The sequence below is a fragment of the Suncus etruscus genome, chromosome X, assembly GCF_024139225.1.
Source record: "Suncus etruscus isolate mSunEtr1 chromosome X, mSunEtr1.pri.cur, whole genome shotgun sequence".
Classification (NCBI taxonomy): Eukaryota; Metazoa; Chordata; class Mammalia; order Eulipotyphla; family Soricidae; genus Suncus; species Suncus etruscus.
In genome coordinates this window covers 83847553-83854090 of record NC_064868.1, presented here as the reverse complement: position 1 = coordinate 83854090, position 6538 = coordinate 83847553, and the positions used below count along the sequence as shown (strand labels likewise).

The 6538-nt window shown below is 43.4% G+C and overlaps 1 non-coding gene across 1 annotated transcript; it reads right to left on the bottom strand.

The window, feature by feature from the left end:
* Positions 1–5956: 5956 nt before the first annotated feature.
* Positions 5957–6116, bottom strand: LOC125999997 (U1 spliceosomal RNA). Its single transcript, XR_007492406.1, has one exon. It is a non-coding gene; the product is annotated as a U1 spliceosomal RNA (small nuclear RNA).
* Between the last annotated feature and the right edge of the window lie 422 nt (positions 6117–6538).

Sequence of the window (6538 nt, the reverse complement as noted above, 5' to 3'; positions counted from 1 at the left end):
ATATGAGGACCAAATTTTAAAGTGCTATGCAAATGTGGAGGGCAAAGGTGACTGAAGGGCAAGAAAATGGCATAAAGATTTCATTTTCTTTTTATTTATGGCCACACGCTTTATTTTTCATGGGTTATAATATAAAAGAAATCACTTGGACTCTGCCAAATGTTTGAGTAAAGCGGAAATAAATATTGAAATTCTTATGTATAATGTTTTCCTGGACACATACACATTGTTCCAACAAAGAATGGCAGAGATCACAGTTCATCTCCATATTAAGCTTGGGATCTTCTGAGATACAAGAAGTGATATTATTTAAGTAATACAGAAAAACAAGAATTTTATAGCTACCATCTCTGTCAGTCCTGCAAGAAAGACAACTGATTTGTTGTGACTATTTTGTTTTGTCTCAAATCTCATCTATCTTAGGTTTTGAGTTGTAAGCAACCCAATTGTTGAGAAAGTTTAGCTTTAGAAGAGAGTTAAACAGCTTGGGGTGATAGTATTGCTGGTGGATTTGGAAGACTTCCAATTACCAATCATCCCGCTATGTAGCCTAGGAGTCCATTACAAATTCTCTTATTAAGAGAGGCTGATATGAACTTGTGCTATTTTGCACATAGCTCTTTTCTTGCTCTAAACACAGCTTTCTCTACCAGTGGACTAGTACAGTCTGTATTGGAGTCTTCATTGTTTAAACAGAGAACAAGTGAGATCAACCTCCCCAGGCCGGTTTCCTTTCCACCAGTTTCTGACTGAGCTTAATAATGATAGAATGATGTCAAAGCAAAGAAAAAGAGATAAAGATAATCATTTGCTAATTGCCCTTGGATCTAAACTCAGCTCAGTTTATTAGAGAAAAGATGGAGGATGGTGAAGGAAGAGAAACATGTTGAAGGCTCTTAGTTTCTAGCACAAAGATCTAGCTCTCTGTTAAACTTGGCTTCAAAGTGTCTGTTGTTCTAGTTTGATTAGCAATTGTGGTGTGTGTATCTGTCTTTGTGTGTATGTCTGTGTGTGGATGTATAGCATGAAATTAGATCACCAATGGCCTCACACAAGCAAAACACTCTCCAGCTGAGCTATATCCCTTGTCCCAGAGACTCATTTGTATGAAAAGAAGTTGAATGGAAGTAGGAAGAACTTTTGCCTCCCTGGCCTAGGTTGAGAGGCACGTAGTCTCTGGTGCCAGACTCTAAAAATGTTTAAAAGACCTTTAGATTTTATTCAAATCAAGAGAACATGAAACTTGACAATATTGATATTCATGATCCATCTCTCTTGTAATAATCTTTCTGTTACAGAGAGGAGTCCCCAAAGTTATACTTTCTGTGTCTCAAACCATTCTGACAGCTGTGACTATTGTCACTTATCTCTGCCCTCTTTGTTGTTCTTCCCTGCTCTGGTTCCCATGTGTTCTAGTCTTAGTGACTTAGGGCAAACTTTATTGTCATCATTTTGCTTTTTTTAATGAGTAAATTCATTAATTGAATCACCATGAGATATGCAGTTACAAAGCTGTTCATGATAGAGATTCAGTTGTACAATGTACAATATCCTTCACCGGAGCACATTTCCTACCACTTCCATCCCCAGTTTCCCTGCCACCCTCCCTCCTGCCATCTCCCCTGCCTAACTTTGTGGTGGATATTTTTATATTGTCTTTCTCTTTTCTTTTGTTTCCTTTTAGACATTGTGGTTGTAGTATTGTTAGTGAAGGGGCATCATGCATCTCACATCCTCTCCCTTCAGCATCCTGTTCTTGTCCAAAGTGGTCCTCATTTTCTATTAAGACATCTATCACTAAAGCCTACAGAAAATGCCATTTCTAATTGCTCCAAATTGCCAACATTTTTGGGTGCCAAGCATGACTAGTGGAAATACCTCTGAGAAAGGCTCCAATTCTAGGTATATTTTTGACATTTAGATAGCAAAATGACTCAATTCTTGGACTGTATTGCTGCATCTTTCTGTTAGCTTCATTCCAACATCTCATTGCCTAGAATCTGACATATCAGCTCATAAAAATCCTACAACTATGCCTGTGGTACAACCAACTGATCTCAAAATCATGGATAAGGACAGAGTGACCAGCAAAAGCTTGTCATAAAAATTCCAGAATACAGAAAAAGGCTACATTAGTGAGTTTCTTTATTTAATGTTGTAGCAATCAGAGTGGGCTTTAAGAAACTTTCTCCCAAAATATGTAAGTTTAACAAAATTTTAGTTACACACAGTTTTTAGCAATCCACTAAGACAGTGGTAAGATACTGCAGAGTCAGAAATGAAGAAAGGATGGATTCAAGAAAAAATGTAGTAAAAAAATCTGAGAGACTTTCATCAGACTAATGGGGTAGGCCAGATATGAAGGAAACCCAAGAAGGTTCAGTGTTGTTGAAGAATGAACAGGAGAGATAGTTTCCAATGATCCAATCTGTCCACCCCTATGATCTTAAGCCTTTCTTGTCCACTAGTCTTGTTTTATTTTTCAAATTAATTTCTTGCATGTGAGCAGGTAGTGAGGGAAACCCTGGTGCTGTGGATTTCAAAGTTCTTGGGTCTTCAAACCAAAGCAGCCTAAATTATAATGCCTATGACTTCAAAATGAGGAAGTCATCATAGGCTGGAATTTCTGAGAGCACCAGCCATGATAGAAAGACAAAGAACATCTCTCTGTGGTTCCTCAGTAGCATTACATATACATGGTGCTGGGGTAGGGGATTTAGCTGTCACCAACATGTTGTCTTGACTCTTATGGGATACAAGAAATTATATGGAAGCCCTTTGGCTAAAGTTTAAAGGTACATTATAATATGGAGACATGGAAAGTAGAAGAAAACTTGGTTGTTGTCTGGAAAGGAATGTGTTGCACTATAAAGATATAATAGAGGCAGGAAGAGATCTTACAGGGGTTAAGGCACTTGCCTTGCCTATGGCTGATTCTTATTCAATCCTCAGCACCTCATGCCTTCTAGGCACCAGCAGGAGTTATCCCTGATCACAGAGCCTGCAGTAGATCCCTGCATGCCACTGGTTTGAGCTCATTTCTTATCCCCCACCCCAACAGAATTAAGTAGAATATGCAAGGGAAAATATTCCCTGATTATTCCCCCTCTATACACTTTTCTTAATGTCTCTAAGGAATTTTTCTTTCCTCAGTGTAAATGTAGCAGGAAATCTTGATAATTTTTTTTCTTTTTTTTTTGTTTTTTATTAATTATGACAACAAAGATGCAAAGAGAGAGGACAGGGTAAAGTTACAGTGGAAGCCCAATCACCCATAAGCAGAATTCTCGGTAGTCCCATCGATGATATCCCAGCCTTGATCTTTCAACCAAAGAAAATTAAGAAAAACAAAACTGAACCCATGTACAATACAATTAATTTGTCCCTCAAATCCCCAGTTGTATTACATACTATTTCTTAGCAGCACACAATATAATCCAAAGAGATTAGACTTATGTAACTCCTTAAACATTGAGGGCAAAGTACATTTATCTTGTTCCATGCACATGCTTACTAGTTTAAGTTAACCTCAAAAGTTTTAGTGGGTTGTTTTTCTTAAGGATTGGAGTCAAGGGAAAGTAGTAATAAATGGTGTTAGAGTGGCATTTGTTTGCATAGGCCCACCAAAATATAAGAGACATGGAAAGAAAAATTATGGTCTAAATACAAGGAGACCCTACCCCTGAAGTTTCCTGGCACAGGACTGACTCTAGGCTCCAGGCAAACTAGTTTGTCCAATTCAAGTCATCGTCTGTAGTGGCAATACACCTTCATTCCTCACATAGTCTCTGTTGTTGGTATCATGCTTCTGTATTAAAGGTCCTGGAGTCTGCATATCCCATATTGCAGTCAGGATGGTGCAGAGCATCCTCTCGTTTCATCTCACACTTAAGGGGCACTAGAGAGAACCATGTCCTGTAGAGCAGGTCATTGTTGTTGTCAAGTCTTCTCAGTGTAATCGGAAGTCTCTTTTTAGGAGGTCGATGTCAGACCCTTGGTAGTGTCTTTCCTGGTAGAGGACTGCTTCCAGCTGTTGCTATAAAAGACCTTGGATGTTTCGTAGATAGCTTGCCTGGTTCTGGCATGAATGGAGGATGCCCATTCCTCTGAGGCCTGTGCCAGGTCATTCTATCAATGTTCAGGGTGTAAGGTACATTGTACTGAGATTTATTAGATAAGAACTTATCTGTAGGTATAGTGTTTTCCTATTTTAATGTGTCTATGCAAAGAAGGATCAATGCCATGAAGCGTTATTGGTGCATCTGGAGGCCATAGGAACAAGACCAGCAATTTCCATGACATAGTTCAATCATAGACATCAAACTGAGGGACAGTTCCACCAACAATCCTTATTGAACAGCTTACAAAGAAAAGACAAGATGAAAGTGGATAGAAACATCATGGTAGAAGAATATAGAGAGAGTTACACCATTAAAGAAAATATACATGAAATATTCAAAAGATATATGTGTTTAATTTATGTCCTTCTAAATAGTTCTGGGATTGTTAGATCCACTGTATGTCTTTGGTCTGAGATAAAACTGTGTATTATAGAACTTAAGAGGGGTAAATCGGGGGTAGTGATGGTTGGGAGGAGTATACGTTCGCGCGGGGGCACTAGCTCCCACGCGGTTTGCATCATGTAGACTAGTATGAAATTGCCAGTGACAGCATGAGTATAACTGACAAACTATCTGCCACCCCACAGATCAAACACCACCCCCCAAGCCAATCTCACGAGCTCAAGCGCAACCCTAGGCCAATCTCCGCAGCTGGCCTGGGGGTGGGGAAAACCCAGGGTGCCCCATCAGGTCCTCCCAGAAACCCACCTGGAGATCCGGAGGAAAGGGGGAGAGGGGGGTCGGGTGATCCAAGTCTAGGCCCCCCTACCCTAGGCCGGGCCAAGAGGCCCCTGGCACATACGGAGGTCTGCCAGGAGCCAGCCCGTGCCGGCTGAATATCCTGCCCCAGGAAGGGAGGAAAGCCCTCCCAGGCCCAAAGGACCAGAGCTCAAGACCCACCCTAGGCCAATCTCCGCAGCTGGCCTGGGGGTGGGGAAAACCCAGGGTGCCCCATCAGGTCCTCCCAGAAACCCACCTGGAGATCCGGAGGAAAGGGGGAGAGGGGGGTCGGGTGACCCAAGTCCGGGCCCCCCTACCCTAGGCCGGGCCAAGAGGCCCCTGGCACATACGGAGGTCTGCCAGGAGCCAGCCCGTGCCGGCTGAAAATCCTGCCCCAGGAAGGGAGGAAAGCCCTCCCAGGCCCAAAGGACCAGAGCTCAAGACCCACCCTAGGCCAATCTCCGCAGCTGGCCTGGGGGTGGGGAAAACCCAGGGTGCCCCATCAGGTCCTCCCAGAAACCCACCTGGAGATCCGGAGGAAAGGGGGAGAGGGGGGTCGGGTGACCCAAGTCCAGGCCCCCCTACCCTAGGCCGGGCCAAGAGGCCCCTGGCACATACGGAGGTCTGCCAGGAGCCAGCCCGTGCCGGCTGAAAATCCTGCCCCAGGAAGGGAGGAAAGCCCTCCCAGGCCCAAAGGACCAGAGCTCAAGACCCACCCTAGGCCAATCTCCGCAGCTGGCCTGGGGGTGGGGAAAACCCAGGGTGCCCCATCAGGTCCTCCCAGAAACCCACCTGGAGATCCGGAGGAAAGGGGGAGAGGGGGGTCGGGTGACCCAAGTCCGGGCCCCCCTACCCTAGGCCGGGCCAAGAGGCCCCTGGCACATACGGAGGTCTGCCAGGAGCCAGCCCGTGCCGGCTGAAAATCCTGCCCCAGGAAGGGAGGAAAGCCCTCCCAGGCCCCAAATCTTGATAATTTTATCTTGTCTCAGAATGATTTAAGTGTCAGTACTTTCCAACTAGATTATGAAAAATTCTGAGACTAAGCACTGTGTTATATACGATAGGTTCTTATTTTTTGTTATCTTTTTGCAGAACGAAAGAGGAGAAAATGCAGAAAGGAGAATGTGAATGCAGTCTCCCACCACCACGAATTATGCAGATAAGTTTTCCCACATTTGGGGAAATCGCAGGGGTCAGCACATTAGGAGTGCAATGGATGAGCCTCGCCCTGGGAAAACCACCTTCGTGATCATGTCTTCCCTGCGAGGATGCTTTTCTAAGTATAAGTAGAAAACAGACTATCCTACCAAGGTCAGGACACTGAAATCCTGCAGAAGTAACTGGGGAACATTAAGGTAATAGACAATCCCTTAAACCACGCTCTCACTAAGGAGATTTATTGTGAGTACATTGGAAAACTAACCACAGAAGTTGTTACCATGGAATTGTTTCAGAAGTCAACCCTACTGGAAGAGAGTGACCCAATTCCACATTTTTAGACTAAAGAGGGTGGACACATTTTTTAGAAACTCATTTCTTCTCCAGAGTTCAGAAATTCTCTTGAGCATGGGGACATGTTTAATGATTTTTGCGGATATGTTCTAAGGCTTAAATAGTAGATTACCCTAGCATGTTTTGCAAACAACAACAACAACAACAACAAAAATAAAAACAGTTCTCTGTTCAGGACTCACTCA